We start from the raw sequence: 11,450 nt of genomic DNA, 5'->3' as shown, positions 1-11,450 counted from the left end.
GACGCCCCGGCTGCTGCACTCTCTCCTAAGGAAGAAATACAGACTCGCCTCTTCTCACTGATTTAAGAGGCTGCAGTGACAGCTCCGTCCATGCTGCAAAAACTTGTTGAGTTGCAAACAAGCCCCTCGCTCGATCCTTCCTCCTTAGCCCTCAGCCCCTCCCTCCTCAGCTCAGCCCCTCCCCTCTTAACCCTCCTCCGTGCTCTGTGTTCAGCTTGTGAGCTAGGGTTTTCATGTCAGCCTTGAGCACGGAGGAGGGCTAAGAGGGGAGGGGCTGAGCTGAGGAGGGAGGATCGAGCGAGGAGGGAGTTTGCAACTCAACAAGTATTTGAAGCACGGACAGAGCTGTCACTGCAGCCTCGTAAATCAGTGAGTAGAGGCGAGTCTGCATTTCTTCCTTAGGAGAGAGAGCGCACGCAGCTGGATCGTCTGTTCTCCCCCCCTGAAAATTTTTCGGTGGACGCCTCTGCGGGCCCCCCTTCAGGTCCGGGGCCGGTACAGTAGTACCCCCTGTGCCCCCCTGATGGCGGCCATGGGTACGGTGATCCTTTTTATGGAAAAAAAGATCTACCGCTATCTGTCTATAATGCCCTCTAGTAATCATGCCCCTCACAAGTGCCTTTTTTTCCAGAGTTAACAACCCCAACCATGACAATCTACCTTGAAACTCACACCCATTAACTAGTTTAGTTGCACATCTCTCTACTCTCTCCAGATCATTAATATCATTCTTAAGGATGGAGCCAACAACTGCACTCCATAATCCAGGTGAGACCTATAAAGAGGCACAATTATGTTTTCATCCCTTGTGTTAATGCCCTTTTTTATGAATTTATTTTATTTGCTTTAGTAGCCACATAATGACACTGCCTGAAATTAGACAACTTGTTATCTACAAAAACCCTAGATCTTTCTCAATTAAGCAAACAACCAACATACTGCCATTTAGTGTATAACTTGCTGTTATGTATTGACTGTTGATGTAAGATCAGTAGATGGCACGGTTACATGTTAAATTAAGATATGTCATCCTGTCCTGCTGGTAATTGTTTTCCTAGAATCTGCCTCTCTATCTGTTCCTTCATCCCAACTTGGCAGTCCAGCCATGCTTTATTCTAAGAAAAGTTCTACTACCTGCCATGAATCTTTTCTGTACTAATACTAATAGAAGGATCTTTAATTAAAACAATCTGCTTTAAACCCAGCAACACACTAAGGCAACAACTGTTTCATCCAAAATGCAGTTGTAGCACTATAGTAAATTGTGAGTTCTGTCACACTACTATTGAGCTCCACTCCCAATAAATCTGCTCCGGATGAGACCTATAATCCTAGGGAATAAGCCCTTGCAACGGTTTGGAGGCAGGGTGTAGTGCAACTGTAACTGAATACAGGGTGTAATAATTGGGCTCCAGTGGTTCTTCTTAACCATTTAACAGTTTTATTGAATATATATAAACATCATTGGAGTGTACCATAAAGAGAAACATGCAGAATCACACATTAACATTACATAGGCAATACTCACAGCATCCTTGGGTTAATACTAGCTCCTACAGGAACTAGAGCAATATCTATGCAGCTTCACAAAGGTACACCCAGCTTTCAGCATTTTCTGTAAGTGGAACCTAAGGGGAAACTCTACCCTAGGCCTATACACTTAGTCCCTACTTCTGGGCAATTATTACCCGGGATCTTAATCCCACTCAGTCCTCGGAGGAGCCTCAAGCTGCTCAGCTAAATATCCTGACTGTCTGTCACTCCTGGAGTGACCTGTGAAGGGGGCTAGCCTATCCTGACTAATCCTAAAGCAATCAGGTTCCACAAAGGCTCAGCCTGTTTGCTCAGGCAAGAGCCAGCACAAAATGGATGCTGGAAGCATGGCTTCAGAGGCTTTTAAACTCTAGCACAATTCCATCTGCTGGTTACTGGTCACTGTGAGAAACCTTGCCTCCATGAGGTCTCTGACTCCATGCTGGTTTTACTAATCAGATTATGCTAACTGGAGTAAGATTCAAGTTTTTTTTTCTCCACTAACAATTTGGATTTTATAGTAAAAAAAACTTGAATTTTTCAAGTTCTTTGCATTTGGACTTCAATAAATAACCCTTCAAGGGTCCCACCCCATCCTGCTTCATTTTTTTTTACTATTTACATATTTGAGAAATATACCACATTCTCCTCAAAAGCACAGGTCTGAAAACACTGGTCTATCTTATTAATTACTTTATCTCTCATATTTAGTGCTGGGCCAAGAGGAATTTGTGCCTATAGGTGGCCATACACAGAGAGATCTCTCGCCGATATGCCCACCTTGAGGTGGGCGATATTGGACTGATCTGATTGTGGGCCCTATGGCACAACGATCATATCATAATGCAGGAGTATGGGCGGTTGGATCACAGAATTTTTAGCCCTGCCCGATTGAAATCTGACTTTCAGCCAGATATATATCGGGGAAGCCCGTCAGAGGGCTACATACACAGGCCAATAAGCTGCCGTCTTGGTCTGTCAGCAGCTTTTATCGGCTTGTGTATGGCCACCTTAAGGCAAGTACCTCTTGTCCCAGCTCCTGCCTGTAGCAGCAGCAGCAACCCCAATACCACCACCCCTGCTTCCCTAGCTCAAGTCAGCAGACCTCTCCCACTTGCCCTTTCTGAAAATTAGAGCAAGCCAAGGTGGGTGGGAGTTGAGTCTACCATACTGTCATTTTTTTTAGCTACCTGGCAGCTGAACTCTAGGCAGCTGTCTGTCCTCCCTACCCCTAGTTATGACCCTGCTTATAGTTCTGTCAAAAATTTCCTTTATAGAATCTGATCTAAGCCTTTCCTTTAAATCCATACTTATTTTATACCTGAAAACAATGTCAGATCTCTGGTATGGTAATCTGTTTTATCTGCTGCTGAGAAGTGTGCCTCTAAATGCCAATTATTTTAAAAATGTCAAAGAACATGTGGTCGTCAAGAATGTTAAAATATAATTTTAAATCGATGACTGCACATCAAAAAAAACATAGTATGTTTTGCATAGAATAAGTAGACCTGGGATGGTAAAATAGATTTTTGACTTTAGTACTGTACTGCACAAGGTAGTCCTGGAAAAATAAAGAAATATGGTGGCATGGTGCTCAAAAAGTACCCCAGGCCCAGGATACCAAATAAAATCCCCATATAGAAATTGGTGTGCCAAGCGGCCGTTTTAGCAACTTAGCAGTTAGTTCAACTTATGGGTGATAAAATGTCCCGTGGGTGATCCCCAGCTCTGCCACAGCTAGCCCCAAATAAGATGGAAGTATAGTTACCGACCGTAGTACATTCTCATTCAACACGGGCGCTCCTTTATCCTACTCAGTAGGGTCCCAGATATCTTGCCGGATCAGGATGCTTTTGCGTGCCGCATATCCGCAGCGCTCCGCACGTACTCAGGGAGAGAGAAATCCCCAAAGCCAACAGTCAGCGCTGTACCTCGACAGCCGTTTCACCACCAAGCGTGGCTTTGTCAAGAGGCCAGAAAATCGGAAACGATGCCTTATAAGGATACGAATTTGCGGCGAATTTGCTCGATTTACGCTGGCGAATACATTTGCGAAACGCCCACAAAAATTTGCGTCCAAAAAAATTTTACGCCGGCGTTGAAAAAACGGACGCTGGCGTAAAAAATGAGACGCTGACGCCATTTTGCTAATTTTTCGGCAAAACACAGCAAATTCGCTCATCACTAGATACGATCACATGATTCGTATACCGTGCCTCAACAAATGTAACTAAGTGGATTACAATCCGTTCATGTGTGTCAAGAGGTCCAAATGCTGATCTTCTTACAGCTCCTTTGTTTTTGTCCATTGAATAAAATCATAGATAAGGACAATATTATCAGCTTTATACAGATAGTTCTAAACATATAAATACATTGTGACCTATTTCTAGGAAGTCAGCATGGACATTATAGGAATTTAAGACACCCAACATTTCTCATTATGACATGGTGATAAGATCAAAGAAACTAATGTTTCCAAGTATAGTAGCTACATGTCTTAAGGATCCTTAAAGTCAAAGTATCAATTGATATGTAAGTATAACCCTTCATAGTCAAATTATATGTGTAAATATATATACCAAAATAAATAAAAAGGACAAAAAAGAAGAAAGAAAAAAAGGACAAAAACGAAAAAAGAAACGAAAAAATAGGAAAGAAATTATCTATTCACAAAGGCTTGGAAATTTAGTTGACCATTTAATCCAATTTCAGATTAATATGTATTAAGTCTAAATATCCAAGTCGTCTCCAATTGGAGTAATTTGTTATCCAAATCACCAGAGGTGATCAATGCCCTGAAAGTAGGAGCCAGTATAGTGTCCGTTATGTATACAGAAAATATGTTTCACGATGGCCGACAGCAAATTGCAATATTTGATATCTCGTATATGTTCATATATGCGCATCTTTAAGGGCCTCTAAGTTTTGCCCACATACATCTTGCCACAGTTAAACAAATAAACTATGTGTGTGGTTGTACAGCAAATGTAATGTCGCATATCAAATTTGGCACCTTCCCTCCCAAAGTTTCCAGATACTTTGATAAAATGGCTGTAATAAAAAGCATTCACCCTGGTGGTCCAGTGGTCCTGCCACGCCACTCCTCTTCAGCCGCCATCTTCGGCTCTTAGGGCGCGTGCGCCGGCGTCTCGTTGTTTATATTGACACCGACGCACTGGCGTAATGACGCAGGCGCGCAAATGCGGGCTATGGTGCGAAAATGGAACACGATAAAAGACCCATTTGGGCTTTCAGACCTTGCCCGTTATAGGTTTTACCTGTGGTGTTCTGAGCTTATTCTGATCCTGTTCCTGATTCTGATTCCCTGTTGTGACCTTGCCTGGCTTCTGAAGATTGTACTTTCTGTATCCTGACCCCTGCCTGATTACCAACTTCGATTCTGCTTACCCCTTCTGATTGATTTCTTGGTTTGACCCTTGCCTGCCTGATACTTTGATAAAATGACTGTAATAAAAAGCATTCACCCTGGTGGTCCAGTGGTCCTGCCACGCCACTCCTCTTCAGCCGCCATCTTCGGCTCTTAGGGCGCGTGTGCCGGCGTCTCGTTGTTTATATTGACACGGACGCGCTGGCGTAATGATGCAGGCGCGCAAATGCGGGCTATGGTGCGAAAATGGAACACAATAAAAGACCCATTTGGGCTTTCAGACCTTGCCCATTATAGGTTTTACCTGTGGTGTTCTGAGTTTATTCTGATCCTGTTCCTGATTCTGATTCCCTGTTGTGCCCTTGCCTGGCTTCTGAAGATTGTACTTTCTGTTTAAGTTTCTATATAGTATATATATCAATATTAATAATATTATATCAATATTAATAATATACCTCAACCCACTTACTAGGGTTTCTGGTTCTTTTGAGCAAGCAGACAATGAATCCACACCAATGAGCGTATAGTAAAGTGATGTATTGTAAAATAAATCAATTGATTGTTCTACATAAATGATTACACTAAGACTAAACAAAAATTACAATATTTACAGTTACACATTACACAAGTCTACATTGTTGTTACCAAAAAGGCAGGGGAATAGAGTTTGGCTTCATCTCTGCCTTCCCCTCTGGTCTTCATTCCTCACATGTCTTGTCCCAGGCTCCTCTGTCTTCTCCAGCTCTCTAGCTGCCTCCTCTCAGCTGCCCAGCTCCCTCAGCTGCCCAGCTCCCTTCACATGTTGTCTAGTGTTCTTTTATCCTGGGTTTTCACCTGCCCCCACAGAAACCCTCCCAACTGCCAAGATGTTGTGATAAACCCCCAACTTGCCTACATCCTGTTGAGCAAGTTTTCTCACATACACAATCAGTTTTATGGTCCCCAAAGCAGACATAGGCCTTAGTAATCACAGGAAAACCTTTGTTATGATAATCAGGGCTTCATGTAAGTTCCCTGAACAACAGCTTTCATAGTAAATAATAAAATCAAGATGGCAATTTCTTACATCTGTATCCTGACCGCTGCCTGATTACCAACTTCAATTCTGCTTACCCCTTCTGATTGACTTCTTGGTTTAACCCTTGCCTGCCTGACTACGTTTATTCTCTGCCTGCCCCAACCCGGCCTGATCTGACTACTCTATTGCCTAACGCCTTATACCACAACCTTCTGCCCAAAGACTTTGCCAACTGTTGTGCCCCTCTGCCTGTCTAGAACCCCTCGCCTTGCACCTCTCGTTATTAGACCTTGCGGCATCTGAGTAGCTGAGGGCTCCTCCCGAGGCCAAAGGCGGCTGCTTGGCATCGGTTCTAGTTTTAGGGTGCCAACCGTTACAATGACATTGCTCACAAGCTCCACATCTGAAACTGCCTGATGTTTTACAACATGTTGTTTGTGAAACTTTTTGGTAATGGCTATGGTTAAGGAGATCCCCAATTCTGACATTTCTTTTATAGCAGAAAAGTGGACGGGGGAAACCAATTGACTTAAAGCAGGATCCTTGGACAAAATGTCCCAGTTTTTGTAGATAATAGATCGAAATTTCCCTATTGTTTTCATTGAATGTTAAAACAAGTCTATTTATGTCCTGATTTTCGGATGTTCCCCTTTGAATAATACTTCTCTGGAAATCCTCTCTATTTCGAGCCAGAGCTTGTTTTTAAATATAGTATAGAATGCTGAGAAATAAATATTGCCTTTTAATTTTGTATACAACATCTAAGTCATGAAATTGTATAGTAACATCAGTGGGCTATTCAAACTGGAGGTGAAGTCCCTTTGTGCATATATATATATACTGTATATACAAATTAATTTCTTTCACTGAAATGAGAAAGCTCCTTCCCTGACCAGGAATCAAACACAGGCCGCACCTGTGAGCGCGCCGAATCCTAACCACTATACCACCAGGTCTAATAATTTACCTTTTTGGAGAGCAAAGACTTGCAAAATGCACTTTATCTCAAGTGCTGCCTAAAAATGGCAGCACTCTTTCTAGAGGAGCAGATAGGTTTGGATGATTTATTGAACAAGCATAATAATTATAGGCTATAGTGCACTAGGTTTCATCTGGATGGGTTGAGCTTCATGGACTTTGGTCTTTTTTCAACCCAACTTAATTATGTAACTATTATTATAAACATTTATACATGCTGAAATGAGAAGATATACTGTAGTTGGAAAGGAAATTGCAAGGATGATATTTGGAAGGATACAAGGCGAGAAGTAACTTGTACTAAACAAAAAACAAAAAGAAAATATAAAATATTTTGTTTGGTTTGGCATCTTACCTTAGTAAGGCTGCATAGATAATTCTCATAGATGCCACAAGTTCGCTGGAGATGTGTTGCCCCAGGGAATATACCTCACCTATTTTGACATTGTCCTCAAATACAGTGCCCTCTCTAGGGCAAAGAAAACAACACACGTCAGGCCTGGGAGTCAAAATATGCCCTGTCATTCCAAGTACACTAAGGCCCAAACAGCCCCTACCAGCCCAGCAGCCTCCTACCAGCCCACTATATGGTAACTTTTCTATGGAGTGGTATCAAGATATATCCTGATGAAGGGTGGGTGAAAACCCCCCCGAAACGTTGATTTTTTGGTGGTGAAAATAAATGGGGATGCTCCCCACCTGCATTATATTGGTGTTGTGCTGCTCTCTTCCACTCAACTGTGACAACTTTTCTATGGAACCATACAGCAGCCCCTCTGGCATTTGCCAGAACACACAAATTGCCAGTCCGGGCCTGACACACATGTCAATATTCTGAAGGACATATTCATTTTTACTAAACAAGCTAATTAAAGGGCAAGTCAACCCCAAAATAAAATTGTGCCTACTGAAAGAAAATATAATTCTAAGCAACTTTCCTATATACGTTTATTAAAAATGTTCAGTGCTTTTAAAGTTATTTGTAAAAACAATTGGTAGTGAAAGTATACTTAACTTAAATCCTTGTTGTTACTTTATAAACAATGTTGCAAAAGTCTTAAGCTGGCCATAGATGTTGAGATTTTTAAAAGATCCAATCCTCGTTGTGAGAACACAATTTTCTCGGAATGATCGTAGGAATTGAGCATCAACTAAAAAGACCAATTTGCCAGGAAAACAAAGGGGAGCTGCCTGCTTGGCCCTGCAAACATAGATAGATTGCACTGGGACCGACAAAGATTTTTTGACCTGGCCGATCAATTTCCTGACAGATGTCGGCCGAAAAATCAGTCGTTCGGCAAGAAGAATCGTCGCGTCTATGGGGAGCTTAAGTTCACTAGCAAAGAGAGGTCTGTTAATCAGCTGTTTTGTCTTACATTGTATCAACAGTCTGAGGCACCAGGGCAAACACTGCTTTAAATAGGAATACAGGTACAAATAACCTGAAAACCAATTTTAATGAAAGTATATTGCAAAGTTGCTTAGAATTATGTTTTCTTGTATTAGGCAAGGTTTTCTTTTGAGGTTGACTTTCCCTTTAACAAACTTTCTTTGTACAGCCCAACCTATCAGTGCAGGACAACTGGAGTTAACTTGTTCCTCTCCAGAGGCAGGACAAACTATTGATTTGAGTCTTTTCCTTCCTGGATCTCCACCTCCTTCAGTTTTTTAGTTTGTCCTGCATATTCGGCAGCATATTCTCCTTCTCCTGATAAAATAAGATAAAGAAGCAACCATTTTTTTCACCCATTGGAGTTTATGGCTTTTATTTTCGCAGCAAAACTTTGTGAAAAATTTCACATATCACTAATTATGAACCCTGTTCTGACAAGCTCTGACATAACTGTCCTATCTACATGCGGGTCCAGACCCACAGAGATTGCTCCTACTTGGCATAAGGTGGTTGAGCTCTAAGGCAGACCCCCCTTGCATGGGTTCTGGCACCTAGTAGGAAGGGTTCAGTGCTCCCTCCATTCAATTTTAAAAGGCTGAGCCTTCCTGACATAGGACAGGGGCTAGCACGAATGACCATTAGCAATCAGGCAGACCCAGCAGAAATACGCATTCAAGAAGCAGCATTTTCATTTCATGGTGGCCATCTTAATCTTCCGCACTCGTGATGGCACCATTTAGTTGAGGAAGACATAGTCAGGTTTGCAGCCAGGGCATAAGCAGCAGCTCACAGAGCATTATGGCTACACAACTGCTCAGGAGAGGTTGGCTCTAAGAATAAGCTTACCTCCTTAAAGTCTACTAGTTGTTTGGTACAGAACTTAAACAAATCATCTCGGTTATCACAGGGGGCAAAGGGGCCTTTCTGTCACAGGGGACATTTCGGGCTTACTCTTGCCCATTTTTAAGCCTTGAAAAAGGGCAAGAGTAAGCCCGAAGCGTTGCCTGGTTGTTTTCTGCATGGTGTCAGCCTGTGTTACGCTCTGGTTGCTTTTGCCATCTGCCTTGGAGAAAATGTGCTGTGGATGTTCAATAAGCACTTTCTGTTTTGTTGTTTGCAAGAATCTCTGGTGCCCTCTGTCTTTATTTTTCTGTATAGCAGCAGGAGAGGTGTAGTTGCCCTCCTCTTCCACTTTGTGATGGCCCACTCTTGGTGAGAGAGTCAAGTGTAACCCGTGTTCTACTGATACTAGTCCAGGAAGGCAGTTATTGAGCTGAAAAATAGGTTGTACCATGTTAGTGCTTTATGGGCAAAACAAACCTGGCCCGTCAGCATCTAAGACTACCCTAGCTAGATGGTTAGTGTCCACCATTTTACATTCTTATTCTTCAGTGGGAAAGCACCCACCGCTGACAGTCACACCTCATTCCACCAGGAAAGTCAGAACATCATTAGCTCTACAGAATTCAGCATCTCCAGACATTATCTGCAGGGCACCAACTTGGAGTTCCTTACATACCTTCTCCAAATTCTATAAGCTAGATGTTCCTGCCTCGTCAGATGGGGTTTTCGGCAGGAAGGTGCCGCAAGCAGCAGTGGCGCCAGTTAGTTCCTGCTATTTAGTAGAGATCAGTTAAATTAGTTCCTAGCAGTTGTTAATAGTTCCAGAGCCATTTTACTTACCACCCCTTTTTTTACAGATGACTCTGGGACATTCCCAGTCAGTTGTGTTCTTTTGGAGAAAAGGACAAAATCTTTTTTTCATAGGCCTGTACTGTCAGTGAATCATCTTGCCCAATGGGTAGGGTGCTCAGTCATTTTTTGCTGCTCATCCACTGTCAGGTCAGTTAGTTAAAGGACCAGAAACATAAAAACATTTCTTTTTAATGAAAAAAAAAAACCACCAAGACAGTTTTAACTTTTAAATTGCAAAGCTTTTATTAAGAAATGACTTACTGATTCTCTGTATCCTCTTCAGAAATGGCAACAGGGCGACGATCCATCGTGCAGGGCTCGATTTTTTCTCCCTGGCTATCTCCTATAGAAAGCAGGGAGGAGAAATCAAGCGCCGCACAATGGATCGTCACCCTGACGCCGTTTCTGAAGAGGAGCACATGCAGAGAATCAGTAAGTAATTTCTTAATAAAAGCTTTGCGATTTAAAAGTGTCTTGGTGTTTTTTTTTTTTCGTTAAAAAGAAATACATTTTTTAAAAAACATTTTTTATGTTACGGGTCCTTTAACCATCTCCACCTGCAGGAGAAGGTTGAGATCCAGGAAGGAGGAGACTCAAGATTCAATAGTTTGTCCTGCCTCCAGAGAGGAGCAATTTAACCCCAGTCATCCCGCACTGACAGTACAGGCCTACGAGAAAAATATTTTTCGGGTAAAAAAATCTCCTTATCCAGGATTAAAATTATTTGAACTTAACATTAGAAAACAGTGGGGTAATTTATAAAGTTTGAGCAGCGCATATTTATACGCAAATCGTTGTAATGTCCATGTTTTTTCCTGAATGCTAAAATATTGCACTGCTGTGCCTGTCTTTCTGGTTTTTGCAAATTCGCATTGAGAATACATTTTCGCAAATTTTCACAAAGGAGACAGGTCACCCACTGTGCGAGGTTGTTGTGCACAAAAATAGTGTTGACAGTAACTTAAATTCACAATTTGCAAAACTGTTTTGCGAATATTCTCTCCGCCATCAAAGTTGTTGCGTAATTCAAGCACAAAGTGTGCACATAATATTCGCAATTTTTGCCATATTTTAAAAGCTCTTATAGACATTCGCAGTGTGAAAAAAAATCTGCAATTCTGTTTGCACACTCTTATTCAGTTTTATAAATGTGACCATGTGCAGGACAAATATATTCACTGTGCAAACCAATCTGCCCTGCGCGAAGTTTATAAACGGGCCCCAGTGACTTTAAACATTCTCAGTTTCAATAAAATAGATTAAAGTAATAAAAATCACAACTCATGGTCAATTTCATGGTCATCAGTTTGAAAGCAAACTTCTGAGGGGTTATTTGCAAATGATGGGAACATGGGCAAGCCTTAATCTTTAATTATAATCTTAGCACTGACTTCCCTCTTTATTTTCTCAATAAATTTGTTCCCCCTACATAAATTACTTTC

This window comes from Xenopus laevis, chromosome 3L, assembly GCF_017654675.1.
Source record: "Xenopus laevis strain J_2021 chromosome 3L, Xenopus_laevis_v10.1, whole genome shotgun sequence".
In the NCBI taxonomy this organism is placed as follows: domain Eukaryota; kingdom Metazoa; phylum Chordata; class Amphibia; order Anura; family Pipidae; genus Xenopus; species Xenopus laevis.
This window is presented reverse-complemented; position numbering follows the sequence as displayed.